This window comes from Gymnogyps californianus, chromosome Z, assembly GCF_018139145.2.
Source record: "Gymnogyps californianus isolate 813 chromosome Z, ASM1813914v2, whole genome shotgun sequence".
Classification (NCBI taxonomy): domain Eukaryota; kingdom Metazoa; phylum Chordata; class Aves; order Accipitriformes; family Cathartidae; genus Gymnogyps; species Gymnogyps californianus.
This window is the reverse complement of record NC_059500.1, coordinates 41,501,132-41,524,684: the sequence shown is the minus strand read 5'-3', so window position 1 is coordinate 41,524,684 and position 23,553 is coordinate 41,501,132.

The window sequence follows — 23,553 nt, the reverse complement described above, 5'->3', positions numbered from 1 at the left end:
TTGAATTTACCTGGAAATATTTTTTGGACCAAACGTTCTATCCTAATGCTTTTGTTCCCAAGTTTTTGAATCTCTTTAAACACTGCAAGCCCTATGTTAAGAATTTTAATCATTTTATACACATCATGTCTCAGAAGTCATGGGCTGCTTCTCATGATATGTGGCTTGGGATCCATCAGCTTGATGAACTCAGAGATATAAACTAATAGGAAAAGAACAGAAGGGGGAAAAAAAACCCAGCTATTTTTATCTTCTTACCTGAAGTTTTCAGTTGTGCTGTGTTTGAATGTATGACTAGATTAATGGCAAAAGAATAATATGGATTCTAGTTGCATTGCTAGTGAACGAGGCTGGCTTTATGTAACCATTATTGTTGAGTCACACAGTTAAATAAAATTGTCTGGCAAATGATTGCCGGTTTGGGGCCTTCCATCTTTGGATGACCCCTCATTACTTCCAGTAAGAACACATCTAGTATAAGCGCACAAACCTATTCAGCAATGGGATGTTAAGGCCTTTTCAGGATCTCTTGTAGTGTTCTGACACTGTGAACATGAGATCTGAAAGACTGAAATGCAATTTCTTCATTTATTGTAAGAGTATATTTTCTGTATACTGTGGAAGTGTTCATGCATGAAATTATTTACTGGAACTTGTCTGTTGTAAATTAGCTGCCTTGTAGCACAAAAGACATACAGAAAAAGGACAAAAGCAAGTTCTATAATCTATAGAACCGAGAATTATTTGCCACTGAAAAATTTCATCTAATTGATCAGACACAGGAGATGTAAACCAGCATGCTTTAGAATGTATGTAAAATACTTTAAGACTGCTATGCAATTTAATAATTGTCAAATAAGTAGCTATTGGCACAGTATGATAAAAATTCAGCTAAATAAGCATTTTCTTGTTATAGAAAGTCTATATAATTGTCATCGTCATTGTATGATTTGTGCAGAACACTAACGTAAAAGGGAAATGGAAGAAACACAGTAAGCATAAGTGTAAGCATGAACCAGAAGATGAAAATACAGAACACAAAACCAAATCTGAGTATTTTATATGATAAGAGTAATAGCTGCTTGCTTAGGCAAACAATTCAGCACAGGCTCAGTAAAAATCAGTTACTCCTCCTATATGAAATATCAACAAAACTTTTGCAGGGACAGTATTACATTGTATTTTACGCAGCATACATAATTAAACTATATACCACAACGCTACACAAATAATCCTGCTCTATCTGGTTGATACTCCAGTTGGTTGTGGTGTTTCAGAAGGCTGGAGAAATGGGTAAATGGGAATCTCATGGAGTTCAACAAAGGAGAAGGCAAAGTCCTGCATCTGGGGAGGAATAACCACATGCACCAGAACAAGCTGCGAGCCAACCAGCTGGGAAGCAGCTTGGCAGAAAAGACTTGGGGATCCTATGGACAACAAGTTGAACATGAACCAGCACTGCGCCCTTGCTGCAAAGAAGGCCAACAACCACCTGGGCTGCATGAGGAGGAGCATCACCAGCAGGTTGAGGGAGGTGATCCTTCCTCTCTACTCAGCACTGGTGAGACACACCTGGAAAACTGGGTCCAGCTTTGGGCTCCCCACTATAAGACAGACATGGTCATATTGGACCAAGTCTAGCAAACAGCCATGAAGGAGACACACTGTGGAGTCTCTGTACTTGGAGATATTCAATACCCAACTGGAGATGGCCCTAAGCAATCTGCTCTAGTTGACCCTTCTTTGACCAGGGACACTGTGTGAGACAGTCTCCAGATGTCCCCCCTACTTCAATGACTCTGTGATTCTACATTCAGCCAGAGGACTATTTACTCTCCCAGTTTTTCAAAAAGTGTTCTGATTTTTACTGTTTATTAAGGCTTATTTCAGCAATGTGAACAATAAAATGCTTACTCTAAGTAATCTTGTGATAAATGGAATGACACTACTTTACATGTTTAAACCAAAAAGCAAAGCACAAAGCACAACTCTTTGTGAAAGCCCTTCAGCAGGGGTATATAGATAGTAGAAGAATGCCTCTCCAAAAGGATGGAGAGTGAAAAAGTAGGAGCATGTGCAAAAGAAGAAAATGAGCTCATAGATGACATGCAGAAATCATGCACATTTGAATTAATAACCTTCTGAATTACTTTTCAAAGGTGAGTATAGTGCATTTGGTGGCTCAGAGTCAAGCTTTCAGTAACTGTCTACCAGATGGCAGAGGTAACTGGAGATAAGGGAAGGGTAGTAATCAATACAGACCCACAGGCTCCAAATTCTGTGTGGCAAGAAAGAAACACAAAGTGATTACCACCAAACTACGCGATGTTACACCGGTCCTGTTGTGCATTCCTAGGCATATATGCAATCCAGTTCCACTTTCTGGACTGATAAGAAGACAATTCTATGCTTCCCTTTCCCTACTTCATAATATTTGTTTACTTGGAAGTGGGATTGCAGCTACCAGAACATGACATTTAATGACACTCATTCAGAGAAGCAAAACGGAAAGAAATAAACTGAATTGAGAGATTCCAATACATCATTTCCCCTTTCATTGAAAAGCCATGCTTTATTTCTGTTTCTAATTAAAATATTAAAAAATTGAAATCTATTTTCATCCTTCTTAACAGAGTTACATGGACATTTTCGACCATGTGAAAATGTAGATTCTGAAACCTTGAGATTTCTCTCATACTCATCAGCAGGAGTTACAGGCTACCTAGGCACTGACCACAATTTGTACTCTATCTACAAATATGCAACAACATATACATTTACCCTGGTACATCGTGAACAGATATGCCCCATTGCCTTAGCTATACATTTAGTCTAAGGACTCTTGTCATTCTAATGTCTGTTGATTCAGGTACCTGAAGATTGACGATTTTGATACATATCATTAAACACCTTCTTGTTTGTATCAGCTGAAACTAGTCTTTGGACATTGTGTGATCTGTATCCGACAATGAAAAAATTCTCATTAAATTAGTTCTTTATTTTCATTTGCTCTTCCTCAAGAGCTATTAGTATGCTAATTAGCGTATTATGGAACATTAGCTATTATGGACTGCCAAATATAGTACTAAAATACACTGAAGGCAAAAACATAACTGAAATCATACTAGTAGTATTTTACTAAATGTACTAAGTATATTACTTGCCTTAATAAATGGGTCCCTTTTTGCAGAGATAAAATAATTTAATAGGTTGCAAATCCATATAAGGAATGTGGAACCACCCTAATAGCCTTATGAAGAATTTCAGGAATTCACTACCATATTTATGAGCTTATTATCTCTTCACAGAAAGTAATTAAAATTCTATTATTTAGCTTTCATGGGTTAACTATTTTGAATAGTTGCATACAGATTCCTCCCATTAAAATGTAAGTATCAGAAGACCCGAACTTTTGTTACATTGCTTATACTAATTTCATAATCAGACATTCATACAAACGGTCATCTGTTAGACAACTGATATTAAAAGCATCTTTGTGTTCATTTTAGCATTATACAATAAATGAAATCAAAAGTTAATGCAAGTGTACCTCTCACCTAGTGATATGATCTCTGACAACAGCATATTTCAGAAGAGTTGTCATTATTTCTTCTTAATGAGGTACTCCAGAAAAAATGAATACATGTATATGGATTTACACTACAAGGGTTAAAGAAGCTTTAGCCTTGTATTTTTTTGTTGTTAATATAAATTATTACTGCTTGCCCTTATGAATGAACCAGAGAAGATGAGAGACAAAGTACATAGCCATTTCTAAGCAGTAAAGTTCATTCAAAAGTCTTTTCAGAAATTGATGGGGTTTTATACAGTATTTGCTATACTTTTTCATGCAACATTACACATAAAGCTCATTCAAATTTGTTTGGGTCACATGCAACAAAAACTGATGAAATGAAGAAAAACAAGCAGCAAGTTAGCAGCAATTAACTGTATGTAGGGAGACTTTTAGAGGAATAATCCAGAGCCCTAACATTCGGGTTTATCACATGTAAATTCTTTGCTAATGATGCAAAGGAGTTGGCAGCAGAACCTAGGAGTGGAGGAGACTGCCCAGGTTGCTTAGTTCGATGCACCACATGACTAATACCACATCAAATAATCCTAGCCACGACTAAAATTCATTGCTGTTGAATCATAAGAAGTTATACATTAACCAAAATAAAAGAATAACAGCAAAGTGTTGAAAAGCATTAATAATGCGGGGCTGGGGGGAGGGGTGATCCAAAAACATTCAGCTTGGAGAGTTTCAGTTCGTAGTAAGGTCACAATATGATCAGAAATATGTGCTGTCAAAGAGAAAGAGAAGTAAAAAATAGTGTCAGCACACTGAAGAACCTTTCTTTTTCCTTTTTCTCTCTTCATGAAGGTCTCCAAAATGGTAATTGAAAAAGATGCATGCATGCATATGTTTTAGCAACATATGCACATAATAGCTTGAGAACAATCTGAGTGCAGACACTGCATAGATGATCTAAGTTCAGAGGAAGTAGTTAAAGTGTTTTGGTGCAAGAGTTTTCCACTGGAAGCTGTTACTTAACTGCAAACATAAGCTTTTGCAGAAATACACCATTTTGACAAAACCTTCAATGAAAAAAGTCTAAGTGTCTCAAAAATAAAATGTATTTGTCTTTCAAATTTATGTACTTACACCACTTTTTTTATTATCTCCCTATGTAATTTTACATTGAAACTTTTCTTTTCAAAACATAATACTGTCATAAGGTGCTGACAGTAACACTGAATTCTTTATTTCTATTTTGTGGAAAACCAAGTCTTCAGCTAAATCTCAAGTATACCTAGGATAAAAGGCAGGAAAAGATTCTGAAGAAAAATAAAGGTGACATCTTCCCCATGGCAAGAAACCGGGACAGTAGCCCCTGCAAATCAGTGAAAGGGACAGATTTCCCACTAAGACCAAACGCTGCTCAAGAATAAAAAGATATTGAAAAGGACTATTTGCAGTACTTCAGTCATCCACCACATTGTTATTCCCAGTTTCAGGCTGGGAGATTTATCAAGTATGCAGATGCACAACTGGAATGAGAGAGTGCAGGGAAACCCACTAGGTCCAGAGTCCTGCTGCCTTTGTGGGACTCCATGGGCAATAATTTGGCGAGGATGCTGATGGGCACATCACAATGACAGGACAGGACAAGACCTACTCAGACAATTCCCGTGCACTCTGAAAACAGGAACATTCAAAATATACCAGACCAGAAGGGCTCAGCCAGTTTACTTGTACTCAGTTTCCTGGTGCTGTAAGTGACCTTAGAAGGAGTATAATGAAGGTGGAAATAGAAAAATATGTACTTGTTATGCAAATAGTTTTTCAATGTCCTTTTCCTCACTTATTTTCCAAATATTTTTTTGCTTCCACCATTTTCCTCCAGCAGGTTTGACTTTCATTCATCGCTAGGTCAGCTACTTCAAATTTTTTCTCATTTTAAACTCATTTTATATTAGATTTACATCTACTGTAAATGCTAATCTGATCCACGTTAAACAATCTCTTCTATTTAAGTATACAAGCTTTCTATTTCTAATAGTTATTTTTTCTATTCCCTGTCTTAAATATTCGGCTGTCTACTAAACAAAAGTAATGAAGTTCTGAGGCCTTTGAATAAAAATTTACCACAGACATTATGGAGACCTTACATGATATTAACAATACAGGACTTGCCTTATTCATGGATATGCTTCAAACAGATAGAAACATCAATTAAAAGAATGTATTCATTGTAGTCTACCACCTCACTGGAGAGTGTATTAAAACAAAGTTCTGACAACTGTAATTTGATTTCTTTCATGTTCTTCAGTGGCCCAACTCTTAGGTACACGAGAATCTACATGACGTACTTTCACAACCAGGTTCTCTAGCTGGGCAGCAGTATCTTGCCACAATGCAGCAGCCCAGATGGGTTTACCTCTGCATTGCCAGTTGCTGCAATCACCCCCACAGAGCATTTGCCATCATCCATATGTCAGCATAGAGATAAAGTACTGGCCATTTTCTCGTTCAGCAATGTCTAAAGCCAGCTGGATGGCTTTCACCTCTGCAAACTGATTTGATTCACTTTCTCCTTCCGCAGTTTCTGCAACTTGTCATATAGGACTCCATACAGCAGCCTTCCACTTCCCATGCTTTCCTACAACGCGACAGGACCCATCAGTGAACAGGGCATATTGCCTCTCATTATCTGGCAGTTTATTATACAGTGTGGCATCTTCAGCACACGTCACCTCCTCCTCTGGTGATATTCCAAAACCTTTGCCTTCTGGCCAGTCCGTGATCACTTCCAAAATTCCTGGACGACCGGGGTTTCCTACTTGAGCCTGCTGTGTGATCGGTGCAACCCACTTACTCCATGTAGCATCAGTTGCATGATGTGTAGAGGGGACCTTCCCTTTGAACCTCCAGCCCAACACCAGCAGTCAAGCTGCTAATAGGAGCTGCGTTTCAGTACCAACCACTTCCAAGGCAGCTCAAACTCCTTCATATGCTGCTAATACCTCCCTTTCAGTTGGAGTATAGCAGGCCTCGGATCCTCGATATCCCCGACTCCAAAACCCTAGAGGTTGACCTTGGGTCTCCCCTGCTGCTTTCTGCCAGAGACTCCAGGCAGGGTCATTCTCCCCTGCTGCGGTGTAGAGCACAGTTTTAATATCTTGTCCTGCCCGGCCTGGCTCAAGGGCTACTGCATGAACAACCTCCTGTTTAATTTGTTCAAAGGCTTGTTGTTGCTCAGGGCCCCTTTTAAAATTGTTCTTCCAAGTCACTTGATAGAGAGGGCTCACAATCAGACTGTAATCTGGAATATGCATTCTCCAAAAACCCACAACGTCTAAGAAAGCTTGTGTTTCCTTTTTACTAGTCAATGGAGACACAGCTGCTATTTTGTTGATCACATCCATTGGGATCTGATGACGTCCATCTTGCCATTTTATTCCTAGAAACTGAATCTCTTGTGCAGGTCCCTTCACCTTACTTTGCTTTACACATGGCAAAACCAGCTTTCAGAAGAGTTTGGATTATTTTCTTCCCTTTCTCAAAAACTTCTTCTGCTGTGTTGCCCCATACGATGATGTCATCAATGTATTGCAGGTGTTCTGGAGCATCACCCTTTTCCAGTGTATTCTGGATTAGTCCATGGCAAATGGTGGGGCTGTCTTTCCACCCCTGAGGCAGTTGATTCCAGGTGTACTGGATGCCCCTCCAAGTAAAAGCAAATCACGCCGGCACTCTGCTGCCAAAGGGATTGAGAAAAACACATTAGCGATATCAGTTACAGCATACCACTTGGCTGCCTTTGACTCCAATTCGTATTGAAGTTCTAGCATGTCCTGCATGGCAGCACTCAGCGGTGGCGTGACTTCATTCAGGCCACAATAGTCTACTGTTAGTCTCCATTCTCCATTAGACTTTCGCACTGACCATATGGAGCAGTTAAAGGGTGAGCGAGTCCTGCTGATCATTCCTTGGCTCTCCAGTCGATGAATCAGCATATGGATGGGAGGCAAGGAGTCTCAGTTGGTGTGATATTGCCACCGGTGCACCATTGTGGTAGCGATGGGCACCTGTTATTCTTCAACCCTCAGCAACGTCACAATAGAAGGGTTCTCTGAGAGACTGGGCAAGGTGGACAACTGTTCAATTTCCTCTGTCTGCAAGGCAGCTATACCAAATGCCCACCGGTACCCTTTTGGGTCCTTGAAATACCCTCTCCTGAGATAATCTATGCCAAGGATGCATGGAGCCTCTGGGCCAGCCACAATGGGCTGTTTTTGCCACTCATTCCCAGTTAGGCTTATTTCAGCCTCCAATACAGTTAGCTGTTGGGATCCCCCTGTCACCCCAGAAATACAAATAGGTTCTACCCCTTTATAGCTTGATGGCATTAGGGTACACGGTGCACCAATGTCTACTAGAGCCTTATACTCCTGTGGGTCTGATGCGCCAGGCCATCAGACCCACACAGTCCAATAAACCTGGTTGTCCCTCTCCTCCACCTGGCTGGAGGCAGGGCCCTTCTACTCCTGGTCATAGGATTCTCCACTCACTTTTTGTAAAAATGGATTAGAATTCCTTCTCATAGGATCGGGACTAAGATCAGCCCTTCCACTCTGTCTGGCACAATGCTCACACTGCCCATGGGAAGGTGAAGCAGCAATTTTCCTGGAAGAACCCTCATTTGTGATTTTTTTCCTTGCAATTCACGTACTCATGCATCTAAGACCGAGTGTCATGGTTTAACCCCAGCCACCAGCTAAGCACCACACAGCTGCTCACTCACTTCCCCCACACCCAGTGGGATGGGGGAGAGAATCAGGAAAAAAAAACCTCGTGGGCTGAGATAAAGACAGTTTAATAGGATAGAAAGGAACGAAAAATTATGATAATTATAATAATAATATGACAATAGTAATACTAAAAGAATTAGACTATACAAAGCAAGTGATGCACAATGCAACCGCTCACCACTCACCAACCGATGCCCAGTTAGTTCCCGAGCAGCAATCCACCACTCCCAGCCAACTCCCCCAGTTTATATACTGGGCATGATGTCATATGGTATGGAATATTCCTTTGGCCATTTTGGGTCAGCTGTCCTGGCGGTGTCCTCTCCCAACTTCTTGTGCCCCTCCAGCCTTCTTGCTGGCTGGGCATGAGAAGCTGAAAAATCCTTGACTTAGGATAAACACTGCTTAGCAACAACTGAAACCATCAGTGTGTTATCAACATTATCCTCCTACTAAATCCAAAACATTACACTATACCAACTACTAGGAAGAAAATTAACTCTATCCCAGCTGAAACCAGGACAGCAGGAAACTCCCGTTGCGCTAATTGAGAAAAGATTTATTGTTATTCTCCTATGGAAGAAAGTGTTGAAACAGATTTCTCTTGCATTGTGTATAATTTTAAAATCAATTACCAATTAGTGGTTCACCTATGCAATCTTCAAATCACTAGGTACTACAATAGAAATGTTTCTATTGAATTGGCTCATTGGACTCCAGTTAAATATTTTAGGCATCTTTCTTTCTCTTGCTTTCACATTTCCCATGATAGATATATTAACAAGATCTAAAGTGATATATAATTTTTAACTAACGTTCTTCCTGTACCCATCTACCAAGATAATTTGTATCCAAACAGTATCCACCCCTTATTCTATACCATCTACATCATGTCCAGGTCCCACACTTTCCAATGCATTTTCAATTAATCACCATCACTTTTCCTGTCTTTTGATACATACACACACAGATATTCCCTTAATCTATAAGCCTTTAAAATGTCGATTTAAAATGTTCATTGAGTTCATTCAGTCCATGACTTTGGACTCCATCTGTCATAACAGTCTGTCTGGGCAGGAGGGATGGTGTGAAGTCCGCTCAGTTGGCAGAGCAGGATCAGGCTTTGGTGTGGTGCAGTGGGCGGATGACTTTGGGTGCAGCAGGAGGATGGTGTGTAGTGTTGGATTGTTGTATGCTGCAGTCAGTCCTGGTTCCATCACTACTGCACTTCGCTCGGTTTTATCAAAAAGTTATTGTAATTAGCCTGGAGGAGAAAGGGAAGGTGTCTTCCCCATAGACTGGCTCTCCGAGGAGAAAAGGTAGAGGGTGTAATTATTAGTAATTTCCACTAGATAGTTCCCAAAGTACAGAGATAACGGCAATGCTGAGTACAAATACCAGATTAGTCCCACGACCAATAATTTTATCGTACCATAGACCAGTGTTACATAGTACAGCAAAGCGAAAACCTTAATCCACCTCACCTTCCGGGTGATAAGTAGCAGCACAGGGACTATACACAGCAAGTAACGTGATACATAACACAACCCTAAGAACAAGCGCCACAACTCTAAGAGCCAATAAATCAAAATTGTGACCAGCGACTATTAAACCAATATAATGGATTCTTGTAACAAATTAGTTTTAACATGCTCTGGTCAGATCTGTCGTTATCTCAACCCTTCGGGACCCACGTCGGGTGCCAAAAAGTACTGTTGTGGTTTAACCCCAGCCAGCAACTAAGCACCACGCAGCCACTCATTCACTCCTCCCCACTCCCAGTGGGATGGGGAGGAGAATCGAAAAAAAGGTAAAGCTCATAGGTTGAGATAAGAACAGTTTAATAACTAAAGTGAAATAAAATATAATATTAACCATAATAATAAAAAATGTAATAATAATAATAATAATAATAATAATAATAAAGAAAAGGAATATAACAAAAAAAAAAGGGAAAAAAAAAAGAAATGAAACCCAAGAAAAGACAAGTGATGCACAACGCAACTGCTTGCTGACCGATGCCCAAGCAGCAATCCGCGCCTGCTGGCCAACTCCCCCCAGTTTATATACTGAGCATGACATTCTATGGTATGGAATATCCCTTTGGCTAGTTTGGGTCAGCTGTCCTGGCTGTGCTCCCTCCCAGCTTCTTGTGCACCTGCTTGCTAATAGAGCATGGGAAACTGAAAAATCCTTAACTTAGGCTAAGAGCATTTTCTCTTTTGAATGAAGAGACCTTCTTTGGAGATTTTTTTGGTATGGTCTCCCTATCAGATCTACTTTTAATCTCTATCTGAGCAATTCTTTCTGCACAGTTCTCATCAGAATTATCAATTAGGAGAGCCCAAAAATACTTATCAGTATATTCATGCGGCACCTGTGTAACTGTATTTGACTAATCATCCTCATTACACACAGAAGGATGAGGTTGGGCTTGACATGTGTCTGCCCTTGTTTCTCCCTCATCCAAGCTTTCAAAATATTTTTCCTTTTTGTGGTTGGCCAGCAGCTGGGGGTTTGCCCAAAGTCACTTTGAAGATCTCAAGATCCTTTCCTTCCCATTTATCCATGATCGCTGTTCTTTGTTGATTAGTATTAGATTGAATCTTACAGAAACACTTGTTTTGAGAAGGTAATGAATCCTCTCTTAAGAAATTAATAGGAATGGATTCTTTTGTGCACTCCATGCTGATAAATGAAATGGTACAAAATATAGAGCTCTTGCACACATCAACATGTAAACTGAGGCTGTCTGCCCACAAAGAGCAAAAGCTGCCTGAACTTTCAGTATTCTCCATCTTGCTAAGTGGTGCTTTCTCACTTCCATCATCTTGAGAAAAGAGACATTCCAGGTACAACTGTGAATTTCTTGATAGACGATTGTCTGTGTGAGTTTTACTATGACTCTGTCCTATACATTTTCTAGGTACTTCTGAACCTAAAATCGTTATCTGATCTTTTCCTGAATGTGATATTCCAGCTCATTTCTCACTGTCGTCTCATTCGATGGCTGAGTGCTGTTGGACACAGAAAATTGATTTCCACCCTCTTCTGCCTATGTTATGGAATGCAAAATATTTCCCCTGGAAACTGCTAATTCTGGTTTGTTGTCAGCATTACGGTGGGTAGCCTTTCTTTTTTCATAGTAAGCTAAGCGCTTGGCCCATATGAACTTGAGATCTCGAATGTGAGGTGTGTTTGTTTCATTAGGGATTTTGGCATGCAGCTGTTCAGTTGTGTTTTCAGAAAAGTGTTCCATCTGAAAGGAAAAGAAAGCATGCTAAAATAAACTAAAATCTTCCTTTAATATATTCAAAGCTGCATTATTTTGTTGGCAGAAAGCAATAAGATAGCGGGGTAAAAATCCCAAAACATGCAAATCTATTTGAAATTACTTATGCTTAAATGAAGATACCATTGTATTTTGCTATTTAGTAATAACAACAACTATAGATTTGATCCTGCCCCCAATAAAGGAAATTCTTTACTGACAACAAAGAAGACCCTCAAGATGAAGAGTTCAGTGGATGCCTGTCATGGTTTAACCTCAGCTGGCAACTATGCAACACAGAGCCACTCACTCACTCCCCCTCCCCCACAGTGGGATGGGGAAGAGAATTGGGAAAAAAAAAAGCAAAACTCGTGTGTTGAGATAAAGACAGTTTAATCGGACAGAAAAAGAAGGGGAAAATAATAATAATAATAACAGAATATACAAAACAAGTGATGCTCACCAACTGCTCACACTGCTGACCAGTGCGCAGCCACATGTATGAATGTATGAAAATTAAAAACTAGGTGATATTTAATTTAACAGGTTAAAAGGCAACAGAATTTTTACACAGTATTCTGTTGCTACTTTGATATGTTACAAATCAAACCACAACTATGTTCACAGTTACCTTTAAGCTAGATACAACGATATGCAAAACTCCAGCTTGCTATCAAATCCGTACATTTTCCACTTGGCAAATAGGATTATATTGGTTAATTTGAAAATCAATCAGAAATTTAAATGGTACAATAGAAACAAAACTGTGAAACACACTATTTCCAAAATAACATTCTGGAGTAGAAGCATAATACAGGCTATTAAATAAAACTGATATTTAGCCAGCAAAGCAACTGTGAAGCTTAATAAAAACCAATAAAACCTAATTTAAAAATAAAACCCTGAATCACAGCTCACTATTCCAATGGTAGAACAAGTAAAGTTCTCTATCTTCAAGAATTATAGTAAGGAAGTTTTTTTATACTGTCAGATGGTCAACAGACTCATAGATATATGCGTATATGCCTCTGCAAAAATCTTTTAAATGTGTGATCTCCTAAAGCCACATGAAACCCCAGCAACCTTGAAGGTGAAATCCTGACTTCATTGAGATCAGTGAAAATATTTCCAGTGATATTGATGTGAAGTCCATAGTTTTGTTTGTTTCCAAGGTCCAGCTGAGTCTTGAAGACTCAGAAAAATTAAACTAGCTCAGATTTGGGGAACACAAGCAAACTCCCCTGCATGAACACTGCAGTGCCGCAAGATATCCTCAATTCATATAAAATACACAATTCCATTTAGGATGAAATTTAGCAATCAAGATGTTATTCAAAAAGGATTATAATATATTTGAATTTGATTTTTGCTTTTAAAGTCAAAAGCCACAATAAGGTTGACATTACAAATTTTTTTTGCTGTTAATCTAGATCTGTATGGATCTTACTGGAGGAAAAGAAGCAGTAATGTAAATAGCAGGAAATCTACTCCATCCGTTTTCACTTGTCTACAGATATAGACTTCAACCTTACAAGAAACCTTTTACATGCTTAACTTCAAGCACATAGGTATCCTAGGTTACATGAAAAGGTGTCATCTTCTCTCTCTTACAACTTAACCCCATTTGTCTTCCAGAGTGACCATGCAATCAAACAAGGAAATATTGATAACATGACCCTGCACGTGAATGAGTTTATTAATAAGACCTGGGTAAGGCTTACTCTCAACAGCATTTTTTGGGGGTCACCTCTGTAATCATGAATTTCCCTCAGTATGAAGGAACTTTAGCAATGTGTCTTTCAGGCTGAAGTACTCATTTCAAAGTAGACACTGGTTATTTTTTAATATTTTCCTTGAGTATTTGAGCCCTCAGATTCATATTGCTACTTTTTTATTTTAGGAAACAAGGCAATAAAATACACTACAAGCGAATCAATCACAATTTTAATAAGTGAAAAGGGAGCAGTGAAGCAATTGAATTGACAGCACATCTAAGACTGACTGTGTTTCCAAAGATCAATTCTCCAAGTTAATACAATCAATAAAACAAATTCATTCAGAGGCTGCTCTTAGGTCAAATTCTCCCAAGGCAAAACTGATGGTAGACACTTCCAAGGCAAGTCAGATTCCCTAAAATATGAAGCTTCCACTAGGCTTAAAGCCAGTAAGGTGAACTGATACAGATGACTAAGAATTTAGGTGAAACACTGCATATTCTTGGACTTGTGTTCCCACCCTGATCTTAGTCCCTTGCTGTGGTGGGTTGACCCTGACTGGATGCCAGGTGCCCACCAAAGCTGCTCTATCACTGCCACTCCTCAGCTGGACAGGGGAGAGGAAATATAGTGAAAGGCTCATGGGTTGAGATAAGGACAGGGAGATCACTCAGCAGTTACCATCACAGGCAAAACAGACTTGACTTGGGGAAAAAAATTAATTTAATTTATTACCAGTCAAATCAGAGTAGGATAAAGAGAAATAAAACCAAATCTTAAAACACCGACCCCTCACCCCTCCCTTCTTTCTGGGCTTAAGTTTACTCCCAAATTCTCTACCTCCTCCCCACCCGGTGGCACAGTGGGACAGGGAGTGGGGGTTGCGGTCAGTTCATCACATGTTGTTTCTGTTGCTCCTTCCTCCCCAGGGGGAGGACTCCTCACAGCCTTCCCCTTCTCCAGCGTGGGGTCCCTCCCATGGGAGACAGTTCTCCATGAACTTGTCCAAAGTGAATCCTTCCCACAGGCTGCAGTTCTTCATGAACTGCTCCAGCGTGGGTCCCTCCCATGGGGTGCAGTCCTTCAGGAATAGACTGCTCCAGCATGGGTCCCCCACGGGGTCACAAGTCCTGCCAGCAAACCTGCTTCAGCGTGGGCTCCTCTCTCCACGGGTCCACAGGTCCTGCCAGAAGCCTGCTCCAGCGCGGGTTCTCCATGGGGTCACAGCCCCCTTCGGGCATCCACCTGCTCCGGCATGGGGTCCTCCACGGGCTGCAGGTGGATATCTGCCCCACCGTGGACCTCCATGGGCTGCAGGGGGACAGCCTGCCTCACCGTGGGCTTCACCATGGGCTGCAGGGGAATCTCTGCTCTGGTGCCTGGAGCACCTCCTCCCCCTCCTTCTTCACTGACCTTGGTGTCTGCAGAGTTGTTTCTCTCCCATATTCTTACTCCTCTCTCAGGCTGCAATTGCTGCTGCGCAGTAACTTTTTCCCCTTCTTAAATATGCTATCCCAGAGGCGCTACCACTGTTGCTGATGGGCTCGGCCTTGGCCAGCGGCAGGTCTGTCTTGGAGCCGGCTGGCGTTGGCTCTGTCGGACATAGGGGAAGCTTCTAGCAGCTTCTCACAGAAGCAACCCCTGCAGCCCCCCCCCGCTACCAAAACCTTGCCACACAAACCCAATACACTTGCTCAAGAAACTCACCTAAGCAGGCTGACTCATATTAAGTAAATAACAAATAAGTCAGAGCTTGGAAGTCATATGATATCATTCCTCAGGTTCAAGATAGGTTAGATTGACCTTACTACTGACACAGATCTTTCACTTCCTCCCCCTTTGGCTACTCTGCTCATGGAGCAGAGGACACACAGGTTCAGGTATCAAAGTGATCAAGGAAAATAAACATTATTCCATCCAGTCTCTGCTGTAATAAAGGGTTCTTGCATACCTGCTGGCCTCAGGAGCAACATCCACATCAGCAAAGCCAATGGAGTGAATTCAAGCAGAGTCTGCACAGCCCGTCTGATTCCAGCAGAGCAGGCAGCATGAGGCACTACAAGACTGTCAGAAGGACAGTAAAATCAAAATGGCACCAATTAGTTAAACATGGAAAAATTCCTCTAATATATCTAGGGAGTGAATGACATCTATAACAAAATAGGCACCAAATGAAATGCTTAACAAATTAAATGTTATCATGATTTTGTAAAATACAGTAGAGTTGATGATTGATACCTACAGCCATAAGTAAGCTATTTAAGTAAGATACAGCAGGAAATAAGAGATGGACGACAGGGGAGACAGTGCAGAAAAACAGGTCTTCTTGTTTGAAAACTTACTTGAAGTTCCTTCCAAGAAAATACTTAGTCATTATTTCACTGCCTAAGTTTCCTTCCCACATAGTTCTTTTAAGACCCAAAGACTTGACACTCCCTTTATATATCAAGGGTTTTTTTCTAACTTTTTTTATTTCTAAATTCTTCAGCTGCTCTCTATTGTCCACTTCTAATTTATACCACAAGAGTAATAATAACTTTGTGCATTTCTACCTTTTAACATTACCTTTGGGGCTGATGATAAACATTTTCTCAGTTGCTAGAGCTAAGAAAAATAACAACTAAAGCAATCGACTAAAAAACTTAACTGGCACAGCAAGAAATGCAACCCAGACTCTTGTAGGTTTAATAAAAAGCAAAATAAAACAAATAACTAGCATTCACAAATAATTTACAAATAACATGGGCACAGAAACAACACCCAAGAACACGGAAACTAACTTCATCTTGCAAACACTACCTGAACGGGTAAGAAAATTATACTAGGCTTTTTTATAATAACTGTTCTCAGAAACCTGGTTTTCACGTTATCAGCCCACAGTAATTTTGAAAACAAACCTCTCCCACATGCTTTTGCTTGCCTGCCTTCTCTAAGGGTATTACTCAGATATTCTTTGATTTTTTTTTCCTCCTAAAATTAAGTCTAAACCCAAAGCTCTCTAGCTCAGATCAAACTGTCTTAGTTTTTACTGGTACATCCTGTTCTTCCCCACTAAGAGAAAAAGAACAAAATAAAAAGTCTGATGTGCATAGGTATTGAGGGAAAAGAAGATATCAAAACAATAGAGTGCTTTTAGACTTGGAGACTATTTGGAGCTCAAAACTGTGCATTGTGTATTAGTATACATGTATAGATTGTATGGACCACTACCCTTGATTGTTCCCAGGGAAGGTTTCCACAGTATTCTGCTCTCATCTGCCCTTTAGGCAACTTTCTCTCAGTGAACTGTTTCTTTTGTATCACCTCAAGGCTTTTTCAGGGAGTAACAGGACACCGAGACAACTTTATCAATTATAGTTTTCCCATAAAATTCAAGAGAGCAACCACATAAATTGATGCAGGTGATAATTTTCAGTTTTGACCATTTGGTGAAATGCAGCAGAAGCACTTGCTCTGTCCATGTGAAGATCAACAGGGCTGACAGGAACTTTTCATACCAAACTTGTCAGTGGAAAACACTGCTCCACCAGAGTACTGCAAGACATTGTTCTCTTTTAAGTAATTGATTGTTCAGGAAAAAAATCCCTTATAAATGAAATATTTCAGCTTGGCATTACACTCCTCATAACTGCACAACTGTATCGTCTTCATTTCTGTTCAATTTTTTTACATGTCTACTCTCTGGCACCATCTTTTAACCTACAGCCCAATTTTCCAACTCGGTATCAAACGCTTGAGGTCTCCCTTCCTACTACATGCTGCTCAGGAGCAGCTGACTACACAGAAATGCAGAACTTTATGTCATTAGGATCATTTAGGGCGATGAAGGAGGTGAATGCACAGCAGAGGCCATCAATCCTGGATGAACAGATTTCCCTTCTGCGATGCAGCACAACATCACCAATGTCTCCATTAACTTCTGGGACGCCTGAGCTACAGCCGTGCTGCAGTAAATTAAAAATCACCTGTGACTACTTTGTGTTTGGCGCAAAGTAAGTTCAAAAGCACAGGACAGGCAGAGGAGAAAGGGACTAAAGTTCTCCCGTTTGACTAAACTGGAAACGTGTGAGCTGTGGTTAGCCACATTTATTCATGATACCGTCAGCCAAATACAAACATATAATTAATGCTTGTCATTTCAAAGCGGGGTTGAGACACATGACCAAACGCAAACTCGGCGTGCAGAGGGATGAACAGTGCCAGTGAGAGGGTCATTACAACCACACAAGCCCAGCCCAGGACTTAAACAGAGCTTGCTTTCACTACCCCTCACAGACACAACACTATGGGTATGCTATATATATCATGCATATGTAGGGAGAGAGACGTGTTTCTGTACCTGCAGGGGCGCCGCCGGCAATGGCAGAGCTCTGAACGGGATGGCTGCACACTCGCAGCTCCACCAACACCGGGGCCACCCAGCCCGTCCCCTCTGGGTGGCGAGAAGAGGTGCCACTGGGGACATTTGACATTGCGTTTTCCTGAACCGGTGTAAAAGCTTATTCCCAGATCAACAAAACTTGAAAGACTTATGCCTAAAACTATAAACGTCTAATTCAAACCTGTTTGCAAATATTTCTTTAGTATAATTTAAAAAGCCAACCAACCAACACCCCAAAAAACAAACAAACAAAACTACCAAAAAACCAAAAAAATACCAGTACCAGAATCCAAATCTTAAAAAAGTGTTTCTGTGCAAGACACTTCTGATGGATTATTTTGTAGCGCCACAAGAGGACACTCTTAAACCATTTTTTTTAATGAGGACCAGCGCTTTACAAGTCATTTTGTATTCAGTGGTAAATACAGATTTCTGCTCCCCAGCAACACAGAAGATACGGACAGTTCTTCATATTTACCAAATCTTGCTTAAGCTCAGAATTCAGGTAGTAAGTAATTACTAAAATTTGTTATTATATCTGCTTTAAAAATTTTAGCTCAACTGACAGCTGTAGGCCTTTATACAAATTGCTTAAGCTTTGATTCTTACAGCTTTTTCTCATACGGTGCTCATACCTCTTCCCTGAAAGCGTGTAACATATTTTACACTTTAGTTAAAACTTTGTTAGAAACTTGTTATTTCCATATCTGTAAAGGTGTGGTAGCAGTACTCAAGTACCTTGTCTTTAATTGCTCAAATCAACTAGGTATGTATACTTTTTCTAAAAAGTTACTTAAGAATTAATTTTCTGGAAATGTAAAACTAAATTCTTAAAATTAGTGGTACTATTAAAAGTATTGAAATAACTACAACGTCATTGCCTTATCATTATTTTAGAGACGTTGGGTACAAGTTTTCTAGATAGAGCCAAGCAAGTAATTAGAATATGTGAATGATACATTAAAAACACCTGAGTTGATGTAACCCAATCATCAGTTTGGAACAAAAGGAACACAAATACAGAAAATATCTTGCTTCTTTATAGTAAACTCTGGTGGAACAAGTGTTTACAACAAACAGATGTAGATTCTTCCTCCCTTTTGCTTATTGTATAACTTGCAGTAAGTTCTGTGGCCTGAATAAGAACAAAAAAAAATAGTTAGTTAAATGATGAATTAGTTTCTTTGTACATTCAGCTTAACAATAAACTAATTAGGAACAACAGAATTTAAGATAGCTGGTGATGCTGGTCATATTTGGCATAAATGTGTTTCATACACAATTTGTTGCGGAGTTGAATGATACTGTTAAGCAAGCTGAGTCGGACTTTAATGCCTTTATTATAACAGTCAGTTGTTTGGAGGAGAGGAACCTCAAATTGTTATTCAAAGCCTAAAAATTACACTTTTAACTTCGGTTTTCATTGTAGCAGCAATTAAGTGGATGCAGGAGACCACGATTACCTTTGTCTTGACCAATGTGGCCAGCTCTAGGATATTCTGCTAGGTCTTACTTAGGTCCTTCACATTTGTTTGCTGCTTTTTGTTCAGTCTGACGCAGTATTACCAAAACAGCTTTTCCCATATTACTAGCTCTGTCTGATCCACTACAGCATTTCCAACAGGCTAAAACTACCACACTGTCACCATATCCAGGAAGCATTTGGATAAAGAAAACATGAAGAAACTCATGATAAAACAACCAGAGGTGCTTACACTTCTGAAGCATACCCAGTTTATAGATGATAATAATACAAACCCCTGTGTTTTTTGTCTTTTCTTCTCTTTCTCTTATAACCCACATGGGAGCTGAATACTTAGACAAATGTAGCTGCAAATAGGATTACACTCCTTGCTTTGTATATCTTTGGAGAGAGTCAAACCCCTATAATTAGCAAGGCTTTCTGGTGTATATTCACAGTTGTGAAATGTTTTAGCTAGATATGAGGTCTGCTTTATTAATGTTCAGTAATGATTACATAATTTCAAATTTGCTGTATTCCTTTTTCTAAGTTGTTATTTTGTGATGAATATCTCCAGCCTCTGGGGGGGAGTATCTTGTGATTTCAGAGTTCCGCCAATTGCTTTTTGCTAAATGCTCTTCTCAGTGTCCTGCCAAGGGAGTCCTGATAACTCCAGAATTCAATATGCAAAGTACAACCATAAATTCAGAGAGTAGAGAGTAGAGATAGGAGAGTAGAGACCCCCCAGAGCAAAAATCTTTGAAACAGATGCTATCGTACTTTATAAAGGTCCTGAGAGTGCTGGGTGATAGTATAATTTGCTATAATTGTAGATTTTTAGCAAATAGGTAAGGACAGTGAATGTTACAATGCAAGTCACAAAAAGTAACTGTTCAGCACACAATATACAGGAATCAGTTGTACATGTTTTACAGCTCAGGAGAATTACAAGTCAAAGTAGCACTGAATTAAAAAGGATAGGAAAGAAACTGAGAACTATCTCTCACTTTAATGTTATTAGCTGTGCTTCTTGTAAATAACTAGAAGAATGAAAAGGAAATGGCCTTTTTAATGCATTACCAAATATTTAGCCTGCCCTGTTGCTGACAAACACTGCTACAGCTGCGCTTTCCCATAAGCCAGAATGGCCAAACCACACTTCACAAGCAGCTTAAAGGTGTCTGTTGCAGTCCCTGGTGCATGCAGCCAACGTATGGGGCTGTGGGGTGAGGCTGCAGCCAGGGACTCGCGTGCCTGGCAAGCCCCGGCTGTCGGCCTGGCTCCGGCACAGCTCTGCAGCCTCCCTGGTGCGTCAGCGGGAAGGGTCTGCGTCTGCATTTTAGGAAGCGCAGCCATTGCTGTGGGGGCAGATCAGGCTCCACCTGATCTCAAAGCGTTTCTGGTGCTGGGTGTTCAGGGGGCTGCACAGGCCTGCGCAGGGGTACGAGAAGCAGCAAGGAGCTGGGGATGGAGAGTGTGCTAGGGACAGAGAGGGTGGACCGACCCGTGGGCTATGCTGAAGTTCAGTGCAATAGTTTGGATGTCCGAGGTGTGTATTAAATTTGCATGAGAGATGGAAGAGGAAGAGAGGCTTAGGAAATGAGGATTTTGACAGGAGGATCTTTGTGCTTTGTGGAGTATAGTTGCCTAAATCAGAATAGCAAAGGAAACTTTGATTAGAAGGACAATACACATGAAGGACGAACTCATGAGTCCATGGCTAGCAATAGAAACTCTTTATTTCCAGCCTCTGAACGCCCTTCCCACACAAACATGACAGCCATGCTATTGTAACGACAAAGGCACTGCTCACACATTAAAGGAAGTGATCAGTCCTTTCTCTGTGTACCCATACCTCATCATGATCTTTAGAGACATGCTGTTTTATCTCATTTCTGAGGTTCCAAAATAACTTTTGGGGAAAGCAGTGTGTGGGGGACAGGGCAGGGGGAAAGAAGGGAAGAGGATTTCCCATCTATCTGAGACAGAGAAAATAGTGGGGATAGAATAATGGTCTCGAAGGCAATAAAGTTAGCAATATTTTTGGTGGGCTGCCCAAAGAAAATACAACTCAGCTATTCTGGCTTAACAGTAGGTTTATTCTAAAAAAACAGTAGGTTGAAGTAACAAGAACACATAGGCAGCTATGAAGCAAAGCTGACTCAATCTATTTTTCACCAGCAGTTGACATTTATTTTTTTTACGCCAGTTTAGCACAGCGCAGACATCTCCTTACAACACCTTTGTTGTTATATTTCCCTCTGGACATACCAGGATCTCAGACTGAAATGGCACATGCCATCAGCTAGGCAAAACCAGTAAAGGAATGGTGGTGGTCATGAGGAGATCATGAGATGCTGTGCTACTGAGTTTGGCATTTCCAGTGGTTATATACCTGCTGAGTGAGGATTACAGCTGTTGACTTAGATCCCAAGAACAAGATTTAAACAAACTTTGTGCTCAGATGCTTTTTGGATTTGGCTTTGCAGAAGTCCTTTTTTCCCATACCTAAAGTGTATCTTATTATGTCCACCCAGCTCTATCTGTGGGAAGAGGAACCTGAAGATTTGATCTGAGTAAAGTAGAGGACACATTAGGTGGCATTTTAGTTTTTATTGTCAGGGTCATTGCACTAGAAGTTAATTTAAAAATACCTGCAGCTCTGTCAAAACTTCTCTTTAGGAAACTTCCTGTGCATAGTACTGAAAATCAGAAAATATTTTAAAGTGGTTTTAAAAACAGACTTTTCAGAAGACACTACATGCAGTAGATCTTTTTATTACAGATTCTAAATAGGATATATGGGATTTCAATTGAGAGGCTTTCCATGTTCTTCTGTCTACAGCTCTCTCCAGTAATACTTGCGCTATTAAACCAATATAGTTAATTATTCTTCAATCAAAGAAATGTAACCTATTCCACCTCAATTTCTAGTCCATTTAAACCAATTATTTTCTCTTCATCTTTTGTGACTAGCAACTAGGAGGTGGTATTTGTTCATCAGGACACTGATGAAGATTCTAGGTGCCACTTCACTTCTCTGAAGTATCTGCCATTTCCTGAGCTCAGCAAACATATCTGCACTGAAACTAAAAGCAAGCTAACATGGTAAAAGTCGGAACGAAATAAATACAGCAGGTAATTTTTCATGCTCATGTTTCATTTTTACAACTATGTTTTGCACTTCTCCACTACATGATTGTAAAGTGGAAATTAATGCCTTATTGTTCTTCATTGTAACGCAGAAGCACTAAGCTGTGGTTGGTTATAGCAGGAAAACTTCTGTGATAAGTTATGCCACAGCTTTAAATTCCCACTACATCATTAAGCATCACTTCACAGGGACAGATAGTGCCCATGTTTCCTAGGAGGGAGCTAGAAGACATGTAAAGGACAAACTGTGAACCTTTGTAACAGTGTAAGATGGAATTGCTGCAGGGAGTTCATCTGGCTGAGATGAACAGCAATAACCTGCCTTAAAAGAAAGCAACTGCAAGCAAGACAGCTTCAAAACATCAAAGCAGCTCCTACAAATTTCTGAGGATAAGGCTGATGAAGGATTTGTCTTTGTAGACAGGCAGAATGAAAGACATGAGGCTATGGGATCAAAGTCTTGTAGCATGGCACTTAACAGCTGTAACGGTAGAGATCTTCGAAAGGTGTCTCAGAGACCTTTTTCCATATACAACACAGCTGTAAGAAAACCTACAGCAAATCCCTACAAACAGAAGAGACAATTACTTCCTTTGGGATTTAAACAAAAACAAAAAACAACAAAACAAAACAAAAAGTTGAAAACGTACCTTGACTTCCAGATAAAGTTTCTTGCCTTCCAGTGCTTGTGATCTCCAGTTTGGCCAACACAGCTGTTGTCAAGTTCTAACAGTTACCTATAGCAACCATTAGCACCAATTAATGCAGCCTGATTTCTTCAAATGCACATTTGGCATGACATTTCAGTGAGTTGTAATTTTAGAGAAATTTTGTGTGTCATTATTCAGAAAGAATTTATGAAAAATGTTGAATTTCTACCCAAAGTACACATACTCTTTTCACAAATTGTGGTAAGTACTTAGAATGCAAACGATGATGAGGAGGACATACTCTATTCTTATGTTAAAGCAGGAATGCAACCTCTTTTGAAGGCAGCGTTATAACCTACACCGTTTTAACTGAATAAATAGGTCTACCTGTAGTATATAGTCCTGGCCCTTTATATTTCAAAATGCCAGAGAGTCCATTTAGATTTTGGCACTCTCTATATAGCACAGACATGTCCGCATCTAAATGTTTTATGTTTTCAAGAAGTAGCCTTGGTTTCTCCGACTTAGCTCCCCAAAATGATGTTCAATTGCCTCTTCGCAGACTGTATGTTTCTTATCAGATGCTTTTGCACTGTCTGAGC